This window comes from Esox lucius, chromosome 18, assembly GCF_011004845.1.
Source record: "Esox lucius isolate fEsoLuc1 chromosome 18, fEsoLuc1.pri, whole genome shotgun sequence".
Lineage (NCBI taxonomy): Eukaryota > Metazoa > Chordata > Actinopteri > Esociformes > Esocidae > Esox > Esox lucius.
Window position 1 is genome coordinate 27537772 of NC_047586.1, and position 12310 is coordinate 27550081.

The window sequence follows — 12310 nt, forward strand, 5'->3', positions numbered from 1 at the left end:
CACATCTTGACGTGGCAATATTTGCCAACTCTGCAAAATCGCTCCAAATCTGTCAGATTGCGAGGACATCTCCTGTGCACAGCCCTCTTCAGATCACCCCACAGATGTTCAATTGGATTCAGGTCTGGGCTCTGGCTGGGCAATTCCAAAACGTTAATCTTCTTTGGTCTTTTTGTGGATTTGGATGTGTGCTTTGGGTCATTGTCATGCTGAAAGGTGAACTTCCTCTTCATTTTCATCTTTCTAACAGACGCCTGAAGGTTTTGTGCCAATATTGCCTGGTATTTGGAACTGTTCATAATTCCCTCCACCTTGACTAAGGCCCCAGTTCCAGCTGAAGAAAAACAGCCCCTGGCACCACCATGCTTCACTGTGGGTATGGTGTTCTTTTGGTGACGTGCAGTGTTGTTTTTGCGCTAAACATACCTTTTGGAAAATTGGCCAGAAATTTCAGCTTTGGTTTCATCAGACCATAACACATTTTCCCACCTGCTTTTGGGGGACTTGCTGTTTGTTTTTGCAAACTTCAGTCGGGCTTGGATGTTTTTCTTTGTAGGCTTCCATCTTGCCACCCTACCCCATAGCCCATTCATAAGAAGAATACGGAAAATATTTTTGTCACATGTAGCACAAAGCCAGTACTTGCCAGAAATTCCTGCAGTTCCGTAAATGTTTCTGTAGGCCTCTTGGAAGCCTCCCTGACCAGTTTCCTTCTCATCTTTTCATCAATTTTGGAGGGACATCCAGTTCTTGGTAATGTCTCTGTTGTGCCATATTTTCTCCACTTGATGATGACTGTATTCACTGTGTTCCATGGTATATCTAATGCTTTGGAAACTCATTTGTACCCTTCTCCTGACTGATATCTTTCAACAATGAGATCCCTCTGATGCTTTGGTAGCTTTCTGGGGACCATGGATTTTGCTCTGAGATGCAACTAAGAAAATGTTAGGAAAATCTTACTAGAACAGATTAACTTTATTTGTGATTAATCAGAGTCACTTTAAATGATGGCAGGTGTGTAATTACTTCTATTTAGCATGAGTTTGAATGTGATTGGTTAATTCTGAACACAGCCACATCCCCAGTTATAAGAGGGTGTGCACACTTATGCAACCAGGTTGTTGTAAGTTTTTTTCATTTTTCAACCTCGAAGATTTCAGTTTGTTTTTCAATTTAATTGTTCACATTATAGGTCACATTAAAAGTGGAAATAGTTCTGACATGATTTATCTTTGTCTCATTCTTTTACATCACAAAAACCTGTCATTTTAACGGGGATGTGTAGACTTTTTATATCCACTAGGGGTATAAAGATTCATTTTAACCACGATTCGATTCGTATCACGATTCGTGGTTGTGGATACGATTCAAGGCCGATAATGGTTCATTTAGAACGATACGATCCGAAACGATTCAGTGACTTGAAATCGATTCAGTATCTTTTCACCCAAAAATTCAACCCGTTTGACTGAAATAAATACCTGGATACTGGACAGTGCAGGTGAAGTTTCCTAGATTCCTGTTGTTTCTTGTAAGGGAATCAGGTATCAATTAATGATGGATATAAACAAACAAGTAAACAACAATTAATGGCAAATGCATTCACATTTTATTTGAATAAAGTGCAACCAACACTTTAGGTTGAATTAACAGGAAGTTAAAATGTTCTGCTCAAATTTTCAATATTCAATACATTTTCAATAAAAGTACAGTAAGTGCAACCAACATTTCAACAGTAGGTTTACCTGCTACTTGTGCTTTTGTTTTTCAACATAAAAATACTACTATATTACTATCAAAAATAAAGTGCAACCAACATCTCTTTAGGTTGAATTAACAGTAGGTTTACCTGCTACTTTTGTTGTTGTTTTTGAACATAAAAATACTACTATATTAATGTAAAAAATAAAGCGCAACCAACATCTCTTCAGGTTGAATTAACAGTAGGTTTACCTGCTACTTTTGCTGTTGTTTTTCAACATAGAAATAATACAGTACTAATATCAAAAATAAAGTGCAACCAACATTTCTTCAGGTTGAATTAACAGTAGGTTTACCTGCTACTTTTGCTGTTGTTTTTCAACATAGAAATAATACAAATACAGTATTAAAATCAAAAATGAAGTGCAACCAACACTTTCCACACACTGGACCGCAATGGTGGATTGATGATTTCTCGCTCGTCGGCTTCTCCTCTGCCATCTGCCATGCTATGTTTTGTTGTCTTTGCGCTGCTGCTGGCCCGGGGCGATGACGTCACGGATAGGTAGACTGAATCGAGTAACGTTTATCGCCTTTATCATTAAAAGTGCTAAGAAAAAACATTCCTATAAAGTCTGACGTGCTTAAATCCAATGGGTTATTTCCTAGTATCGATACAATCGATTGATTACATTTTAAAACGATGTTAGATCGTATATGTCGTCCGGAAGGCCAACTTGCTGAGCACAGATCGATGTAGTTGGATATATATCGATACATCGATGTAGTAGATGGATCGTTACACCCCTAATATCCACTATACATATATACATTTAAGCCAAAAAGTATTCATACCCCATGCAAATTGTTGAGCCATAGTGACTTTTTATTTGACCAATAGGTTTCTTCTGGCTGGAAATGACATAAACAAGAGACAAAACATGGCAGGACATTGTGCTGGAGATACAAATAAATAACGTAACTTTTTCTTTTTTTTGTTTCTATACCATTTAAAATGCTCTTGTAATTTCCACCATGAGAGAGCATTCTAATCACCTATAAATTGAGAACAGCTGAACAGCAGTTGTTCTCTAGTCAGTTACTAGTCAACAGCAAGTCATGGTTAAAAACAGAAATAGTTACATTAGAGGCTACAATATCAGGCCATGTAATATGCTATTGATATATTTACTTATTCATTTGGCATATTTCCCTCAAATGTATTGTGATCCTAGCAACGCCTTTGGGCAAGGAAATAGTTTTTATTTTGTTTCACTAATAATGAATTTCTGTGATACCTTTGAATTACATGGGAAGCTGGATCATCTTCATGGTTCTATAAAATAATTAGCTACATTTCTTCCTAATAAAAAAGGAATTTCATGAATAAGATTGCAATACTAAGTTTAGAGGTAAAACAGATTTTGTCGCGCTGCATGTGATGCACTATGTAATCAACATTACACTTCATTCTCATTGTTATGTTAATTCACAGGAAGCATCATCCTTTATCAGGAGGTATCGCCCATTAAGAGTGATTTGCATCTGCCTGGGTACTACTCTCTGGCCATATGGCTATCGCTATTATTACATTGCCTGATCGAAATAATTTGAGTTACATTTCAATAATTTTTATATACAACAATCTTTTTGCACAATGTTTTGATTCCAAAATCATGTTTCCAATCTGAATAAGGGATTTTGAGGCCAATGTGAGAAACGTCTCAACAAATAGGCTACCATGTGAATTATGTCCATTCACATAGGATGTCAGAGCGTACCGCCAAAAAGAGTAGAACTAATTCATTTGATCATATTTTTATTTGAAATGTTATTGCCTTCATGCTACTAATAGTTCATTCATTCATTCATCTTCTTCCGCTTATCCGGGGCCGGGTCGCGGGGGCAGCAGTCTAAGCAGAGATGCCTAGACTTCCCTCTCCCTAGACACTTCCTCTAGCTCTTCCGGGGGGACACAGAGGCGTTCCCCGGCCAGCTGGGAGACATAGTCCCTCCAGCGTGTCCTAGGTCTTCCACGGGGTCTCCTCCCGGTGGGACGGGCCCGGAACACCTTCCCGAGAAGGTGTCCAGGAGGTATGCAAAACAGATGCCCAAGCCACCTCAGCTGACCCCTCTCGATGTGGAGGAGCAGCGGCTCTACTCTGAGCTCCTCCCGGGTGACCGAGCTTCTCACCCTCTAAGGGATCGCCCAGCCACCCTGCGGAGAAAGCTCATTTCGGCCGCCTGTATCCGGGATCTTGTCCTTTTGGTCATGACCCAAAGCTCATGACCATAGGTGAGAGTAGGGACGTAGATTGACCGGTAAATCGAGAGCTTCGCCTTGCGGCTCAGCTCTTTCTTCACCACGACAGACATATACATTGACCGCATTACTGCAGAAGCTCCACCGATCCGTCTGTCAATCTCCCGTTCCATCCTTCCCTCACTCGTGAACAAGACCCCTAGATACTTAAACTTGAGGCAGGCACTCTCCACCAACCTGAAGTGGGCAAGCCACCCTTTTCCGACTGAGGACCATGGCCTCGGATTTGGAGGTACTGATTTTCATCCCAACCACTTCACACTCGGCTGCAAACCGTCCCAGTGCATGCTGAAGGTCCTGGTTTGAAGGGGCCAACACGACAACATCATCCGCAAAGAGCAGAGATGAAATCGTGTGGTCCCCAAACCTGATACCCTCCGGCCCCTGGCTGCGCATAGAAATTCTGTCCATAAAAATTACAAACAGAACCGGTGACAAAGGGAAGCCCTGCCGGAGTCCAACATGCACTGGGAACATGTCTGACTTACTGCCGGCAATGGAAACCAAGCTCCTGCTTCGGTCGTAGAGGGACCTGACAGCCCTTAGCAAAGGACCCAGGACCCCATACTCCCGAAGCACCCTCCACAGGATGCCACGAGGGACACAGTCGAATGCCTTCTCCAAATCCACAAAATACATGTGGATTGGTTGGGCAAACTCCCATGAACCCTCCATTACCCTGTAGAGGGTATAGAGCTGGTCCAGTGTTCCACGGCCCGGACGAAAACCACACTGTTCCTCCTGAATCCGAGGTTCTACTATCGGCCATATTCTCCTCTCCAGTACCCTGGCATAGACTTTCCCGGGGAGGCTGAGAAGTGTGATCCTCCTGTGGTTGGAACACACCCTCCGGTCCCCCTTCTTAAAAAGAGGGACCACCACCCCGGTCTGCCATCCCAGAGGGACTCTCCCCGACCGCCACACGATGCTGCAACCAAGACAGCCCCACAACATCCAGAGATTTGAGGTACTCAGGACGGATCTCATCCACCCCCGGTGCCTTGCCACCGAGGAGTTTCTTGACTACCTCAGTGACTTCAGCCCGGGTGATGGACGAGTCCACCTCTGAGCCCTCAGCCTCTGCTTCCTCAATGGAAGACGTGACGGCGGGATTGAGGAGATCCTTGAAGTACTCTTTCCACTGCCCGACGAAATCCCCAGTTGAGGTCAACAGCTGCCCACCTCCACTGTAAACAGTGTTGGTAGGGCACTGTTTCCCTCTCCTGAGGCGCCGCACAGTTTGCCAGAATCTCTTCGAGGCCAGCTGATAGTCCTTCTCCATGGCCTCACTGAACTCCACCCAGGCCCGAGTTTTTGCCTCCACAACCACCCGGGCTGCAGTCCGGTCGGTACCCGTCAGCTGCCTCAGGAGTCCCACAAGCCAACCAGGCCTGATTGGACTCCTTCTTCAGCTTGACGGCATCCCTTACTTCCGGTGTCCACCACCGGGTTCGGGGATTGCCACCTCAACAGGCACCGGAGACCTTACGACCACAGCTACGAGCTCTGCCGGAGGTGGGAGTTAAAGATCTCTCTGACAGGAGACTCGGCCAGACGTTCCCAGCAGAACCTTACAGTACGCTTGGGCCTGCCAAGTCTGTCCAGCTTCCTCCCCCGCCATCAGATCCAACTCACCACCAGGTGGTGATCAGTTGACAGCTCAGCCCCTCTCTTTACCCAAGTGTCCAAGACATACGGCCGCAGGTCAGATGAAACAACAACAAAGTCGATAATCGACCTACGGCCTAGGGTGTCCTGGTGCCACGTGCACTGATGGACACCCTTATGTTTGAACATGGTGTTCGTTATGGACAAACTGTGACTAACACAGAAGTCCAATAACTGAACACCGCTTGGGTTCAGATCAGGGGGGCCATTCCTCCCAATCACGGCCCTCCAGGTGTCACTGTCGTTGCCCACGTGGGCGTTGAAGTCCCCCAGTAGAACGATGGAGTCCCCAGTCGGAGCACTTTCCAGCACCCCTCCCAGAGACTCCAAGAAGGCCTGGTACTCTGTACTGCCGTTCGGCCTGTAGGCACAAACAACTGTGAGAGACCTATCCCCGATCCGTAGGCGCAGGGAAACGACCCTCTCGTTCACCGGGGTAAACTCCAACACATGGCGGCAGAGCTGGGGGGCTATAAGCAAACCCACACCAGCCCGCCGCCTCTCACCATGGGCAACTCCAGAGTGGTGAAGAGTCCATCCTCTCTCAAGGAGTGTAGTTCCAGAGCCCAAGCCGTGCGTAGAGGTGATCCCGACTATCTCTAGTCGGAACCTCTCAACCTCACGCACAATCTCAGGCTCCTTCCCCGCCAGCGAGGTGACGTTCCACGTCCCTAGAACAAGTTTCCGTGTCCAGGGATCAGGTTGTCGAGGCCCCCGCCTTCGACTGCCGCCCGATCCTCTACACACCGACCCCTTATGGTTCCTCCTGCAGGTGGTGAGCCCACAGGAAGGCGGCCCCACGTCTGGCTCCAGGGTGTGGCCCCGGCTGCGCCATACCGGGCGACGTCACGTTCCTCAAAATGGTTTCCATCATTAAAGGGTTTTTGAACGAATAGCTACTAATACTTTTAATCTTTTGATACTTTATATTTTTGATTATATGATATCTGTATGTACACCTGAATTATACATGTGGTTAAAATGTTTTTCTCATGTGTTTAATAGTTCATTTTAATCATAAAATAGTTTCCCACTTTACCTAACAAAGAGTTCCAAAAGAATTGCCTACATAGAAGGATTATTTCTAAGAACACAGGCAATAATATTTTCATTTGTTTATTAGGCCCTACAAATGTACTAAATGAAAATTACTAAACACGTAAATTATTCAAAATAACTCCATTAGAATTTAGTTTTAATTTTCATCTCATTTTGATGATGTACAAGGTAACATTTGAGACACTGTCGACCAGTTTGCTACACTCAAAGCATATAGGCATGAATATGATAAACACAATAAATGTGATGAATAAATAAAGGAAAGGATGATTTACAGTAGCCATGTCACAGTGTCACCTGTGATCATTCTGCACACTTTGTCATTCATTATGCACACCAAATCCTCATTACTAGGCCTACCGCTAAGGAAAACTGTGAACCAGGGTTTACGTTAGCCAGGCAAATGCTTTTTGCCCGTGTATCCGGTGTATTCTGGCAGCTGAAAATATCAACCGCCAAAATGACCGGTGGGAAATATTCCAAATGAATAAGTAAATTGATTGTGTGTATTGAGCCGCTGCTCCTCCACATCGAGAGGGGTCAGCTGAGGTGGCTTCGGTATCTGTTTCGGATGCCTCCGGAACGCCTTCCTGGGAAGGTGTTCCGGTCCCGTCCCACCGGGAGGAGACCCCGGGGAAGACCTAGGACACGCTGGAGGGACTATGTCTCCCGGCTGGCCTGGGAACGCCTCGGTGTCCCCCCGGAAGAGCTGGAGGAAGTGTCTGGGGAGAGGGAAGTTTGGGCATCCCTGCTTAGACTGTTGCCCCCGCGACCCGGTCCCGGATAAGCGGAAGATGATGGTATGGTATGGTATGGATTGTGTGTACTGTCGTTTAGAAAATGATTTTCGAGAACTAACAGCATTTTCAGCATTCTAGCTCCCCCATGTGTTTGGAATATTGCAATTTGACGCAATGTACCGCATGTTGCCACAATATACCTGATATCACTGTGGTAAGAAAATGCTGTAATTAAATGAGCGACATCTGTAGGACCTTAAATAAACAGGTGTGCCTTTGTAAATCATGTTCAATTGATTACATTTGATTACAGATTCAGATAAAGTTCAAATACATCTCACAGACCATTAAAGGGCCAGGTAGACATTTGAGATAAAAAGTGAAACAGGACTGGGAACGCCGAATCAGAACAAGGTGGAGGTGTAGAAATAGGAAAGTTACAGGATTTTAGAACAGTGTGAGAACAGAAAGGGATACCTACCCTTGACCTCTGTAAGATTCAAAACATCGATGAAGGCCTCTTTAATGAGAGGAAGAGCGAAAATGCTGAATGTGGTAAAGAGATAAACATACTTTGTCAGCACTTAAGTGTGCCACAGCAGGTTCAAACGATGAGTGATGAAATTTTAAGCAAATGTTGCTCTCGCACCTTATGAAACGCACAAGGTTTCTACCAGCAGAAACCTGATTTAATTGTACAATGAACTGATTAGGTCTTGCTATTATTTGTGGTAAATACATTAATTCAAACATGTCAAGGAATGTTCCAAGGTCTTACGTTGCTATACTATTGTGCTGGGGGATTGGGTCAGTTCTCCTTCCCCGCTAAGTTCTCCTTCTCCACTATAAATCGTTGTTGATATGAGGAATGCATTTTCTGAATTTTCTGAAGTGTACAAGCAATAGTGATAACCGCACCCTGGAGAGGATTGTGAAACAAAACCTATTCAAAAATGTGGGGGAGATTCACAAAGAGTGGACTGCAGCTGGAGTCAGTGCTTCAAGAACCACCACGCACAGACGTATGCAAGATATGGGTTTCAGCTGTCACATTCCTTGTGTCAAGCCAGTCAGAAGCGTCTCGTCTGGGCTAAAGACAAAAAGGACTGGACTGCTGCTGAGTTATGTTCTCTGATGAAAGTACATTTTGCATTTCCTTTGAAAATCAAGGTCCCAGAGTCTGGAGGAAGAGAGGAGAGGCACAGAATCCACATTGCTTGAAGTCCAGTGTAAAGTTTCCACAGTCAGTGATGATTTGGGGTGCCATGTCATCTGCTGGTGTTGGTCCATTGCTTTATCTGAGGTCCATGGTCAACGCAGCCATCTACCAGGATGTTTTAGAGCACTTCATGCTTCCTGCTGCTGACCAACGTTATGGAGATGCAGATTTCATTTTCCAACAGGCCTTGGCACCTGCACACAGTGCCAAAGCTACCAGTAACTGGTTTAAGGACCATGGTGTCCCTGTTCATAATTGGCCAGCAAACTTGCCTGACCTTAACCCTATAGAAAATCTATGGGGTATTGTGAAGAGGAAGATGTGATACGCCAGACCCAACAATGCAGAAGAGCTGAAGGCCACTATCAGAGCAACCTGGGCTCTCATAACACCTGAGCAGTGCCACAGACTGATCGACTCCATGCCACGCCGCATTGCTGCAGTAATTTAGGCAAAAGGAGCCCCAACTAAGTATTGAGTGCTGTACATGCTCATACTTTTCATGTTCATACTTTTCAGTTGGCCAACATTTCTAAAAATATTTTTTTTGTATTGGTCTTAAGTCATATTCTAATTTTCGGAGATACTGAATTTTCATTCGTTGTCAGTAATAATCATCACAATTAAAAGTAATAAACATTTTAAATATATCAGTCTGTGTGTAATGAATGAATATAATATACAAGTTTCACTTTTTGAATGGAATTACTGAAATAAATCAACTTTTTTAGGATATTCTAATTTTATGAACAGCACCTGTATAAACAGATGTGCCTTCGTAAATCATGTTCAATTGATTACATTTGATTACAGATGCAGATAAAGTTCAAATACATCTCACAGACCATTAAAGGGCACGGGATGCATCTGAGCACAATTTTGGAGTGAGCTATTTCAGTTTGTCATTTTAATATAAATTGGTACACATTTCTAAAAATTTTGAAATTTAATTTCATAATTTAGAAATGTATTTAGATTGAAGGCATTTTCCATGTATTTTATCAATTATAAAGTCCTCAACACAACAAAATGTGTGGAAATATATGGGTTCTGAATCCATTCCAAAGGAACTGTACATAAACCATAAGGTTAAATGCAAAAGGTTTTTATGACCAGAAAACATTGATTGATCCATCAATATGTGTTTTTCAATTGGTTATAGTCCTATTTGACTTCTAATGTCTCTTAGTATGCGCATACTCTAAAATTAACTGAAAGTTATTAGATTGCGTTACTGAGTTTGAGTAATCCAGAACTTATGTTGCCGATTACAACTAGGCTATTCAACATTTTATTTTACCTCATCCAAAATATAGTCCTTAACTACCAACCTCATTTGTAAATGTTTATCTTAACATAATCTATTTATCAAATGTTTTGTGAAATATTTCTTCCATTTAAATAGTAAAATAAACCTGCTTCATGCAACATCCACACACCCAACTAGACATAAATGATTACAAAACAGATATTTCTAAACAATAGCACTGATTGCATGGGGTACTGTTTTATTATAGTAGTCAATAAAATAAACTGCTTTAGTTTGTCTCTTTTGACAGCGCACACATGCGTCCAAGCAAACAAACAGTGTTAGCCTTGCTATTAGCATAGGACACACATCCATCAGTACAAATTGAGACAAGGTTAGCCTAGCTTAGCCTGCTGCACACTTCACGTGGGCCCAATTTAATGACTTTACCACAAACATTGGATTGGGCAAACATTAGACATTGTTTTACAGGTATTGTGAAGTCAATCAGCAAGCAACTAACAATAATGCAAGGAGATAAAGAGACTAGACCTTCCCTCCAAAAAATGTAAAATTCTCTCATGTAAAATGTGAATTGATGTATAGTGCAACAATGTCAATTTTGTTAAAATATCAATTGGCCACCAAGACAGTCAGAATACAGGACAATAAAAAAAACTAGTCAGGTCCTAATTATTAACACCTCTGATAAAGATGGACAAAAATTACTGAATTAAAATGTCTAAATCAAACCCACCATGGCCAAATAACTTTTTTAAATGTAATTCAAATAAATGGAAATGTTTGATATACAGCAAAATTATATGAAAGAAGCCTTTTCAATGTATTATCAACCAGAACGTAATCTTTACAAGATATTTTCAAGGTCTTTTTCAAGGGTGTTAGGGCCAGATTGAAAGTCTTACAATGACACCGGGGTTAACAAACCTAACTTACAATGGTGTAGTGCTCTATGTTTTTGGTGGGTGAATATTTACGCAGACAACTGACAGGTTTAGCCTCAGACTTATACTTTGTTTCAGAGGCAAGCCCACATTGGGAGGCAGTGTGATATGAAACACAAAAATTTGGGTTGAAGAGGACTGATTAAACACAACAGATTTCAGTGATCTGGAATTATTCTGTATGGATGAGGACTGGACAACAAAAAGGCTCAGTACTCTTTTCTTTTTTTGAACAATATCAATAATATTTGGCTTCAAAGACAGGAATTCTACAAGTGAACAACTGGAATCAGACTTACCTGCAGGCAGTTTAGAGCGGTTGGAAAGAGGATGAATCTATATAGTTGCTTCACTACCCGCATGGATCGTCACATGAAGTTCAGCACTGTTTTGATCCAGCACTTGATGTAGAGTCTTGTGTAGTTCCTGTATAGGGTTTTTCTCCTATGTGTAAATTATGTCCACTATCACCTAGTCTCCTATCTTGTCCTTCACACTTTTTCTGTCCTTACCTAGTTCCCTTTGCCAACAATAGTCCTTCTCTCTTATCTACACTTTTTCTCTTGCCCTTTCTTCCTCTCCCTATCTCTCTCCTTATCTGTTTGTCTGCACAGCAGCTTCAGAGTGTTCGATCATTAACCAGACCCCTGAGGTTCCTCCTATCTGACCAGATAGATTAAGACAAAGGAAAATCTGTGGAGGGATGAGTGGAAAGGGAGGAGGAAGAGGGCATTAACACAGGAAGTTGGAGGTAAAGGGGCCAGGTAGACATTTGAGATAAAGAGTGAAACAGGACTGGGGACGCAGAACCAGAACAAGGTGGAGGTGTAGAAATAGGAAAGTTACAGGATTGTAGAGCCGTGTGAGAACAGAACGGGATACTTCATATACCTACCCTTGACCTCTGTAAGATTCAAAACATCGATGAAGGCCTCTTTAATGAGGGGAAGAGAGAAAATGCTAAATGTGGTAAAGAGATAAACAGACTTTGTCAGCACTTAAGTGTGCCACAGCAGGTTCAAACGATGAGTGATGGAATTTTAAGCAAATGTTGCACTTGCACCTTATGAAACGCACAAGGTTTCTACCAGCAGAAACCTGTTTTAATTGTACAATGAACTGATTAGGTCTATGGTCACGGGTTGGAAAGAGTTGGAAAGGTTTTTAGAATCAGGTGCAGTATTTCCACAAACCTATTGTGAAGCCATTTGATATATTCCAGTTTAGCGTCATTAAAGGAATTTAAATTGGTCTAAAATGTTTGCAATGTAATAGAGTTTATTTTTTTATTGTCATAAGTTAATTATTAATACCTGTCCTGTTAATCAATGCAACATTAACAGCCAGGACACAGCTCCGAGATGAAATAGCTTTAGTCTTGGA

At 42.5% G+C, this 12310-nt stretch overlaps 1 protein-coding gene across 2 annotated transcripts in view; it reads right to left on the bottom strand.

The window, feature by feature from the left end:
• prkg3 (protein kinase cGMP-dependent 3) overlaps positions 1–11462 on the bottom strand; it is a 181874-nt gene extending 170412 nt beyond the window's left edge. For both annotated transcript variants that reach the window (XM_013138456.4, XM_013138454.4), the window contains exon 1: positions 11227–11462. The gene's annotated coding sequence lies outside the window, so the exon portion shown is untranslated. The remainder of the gene's footprint in view (positions 1–11226) is intronic.
• Between the last annotated feature and the right edge of the window lie 848 nt (positions 11463–12310).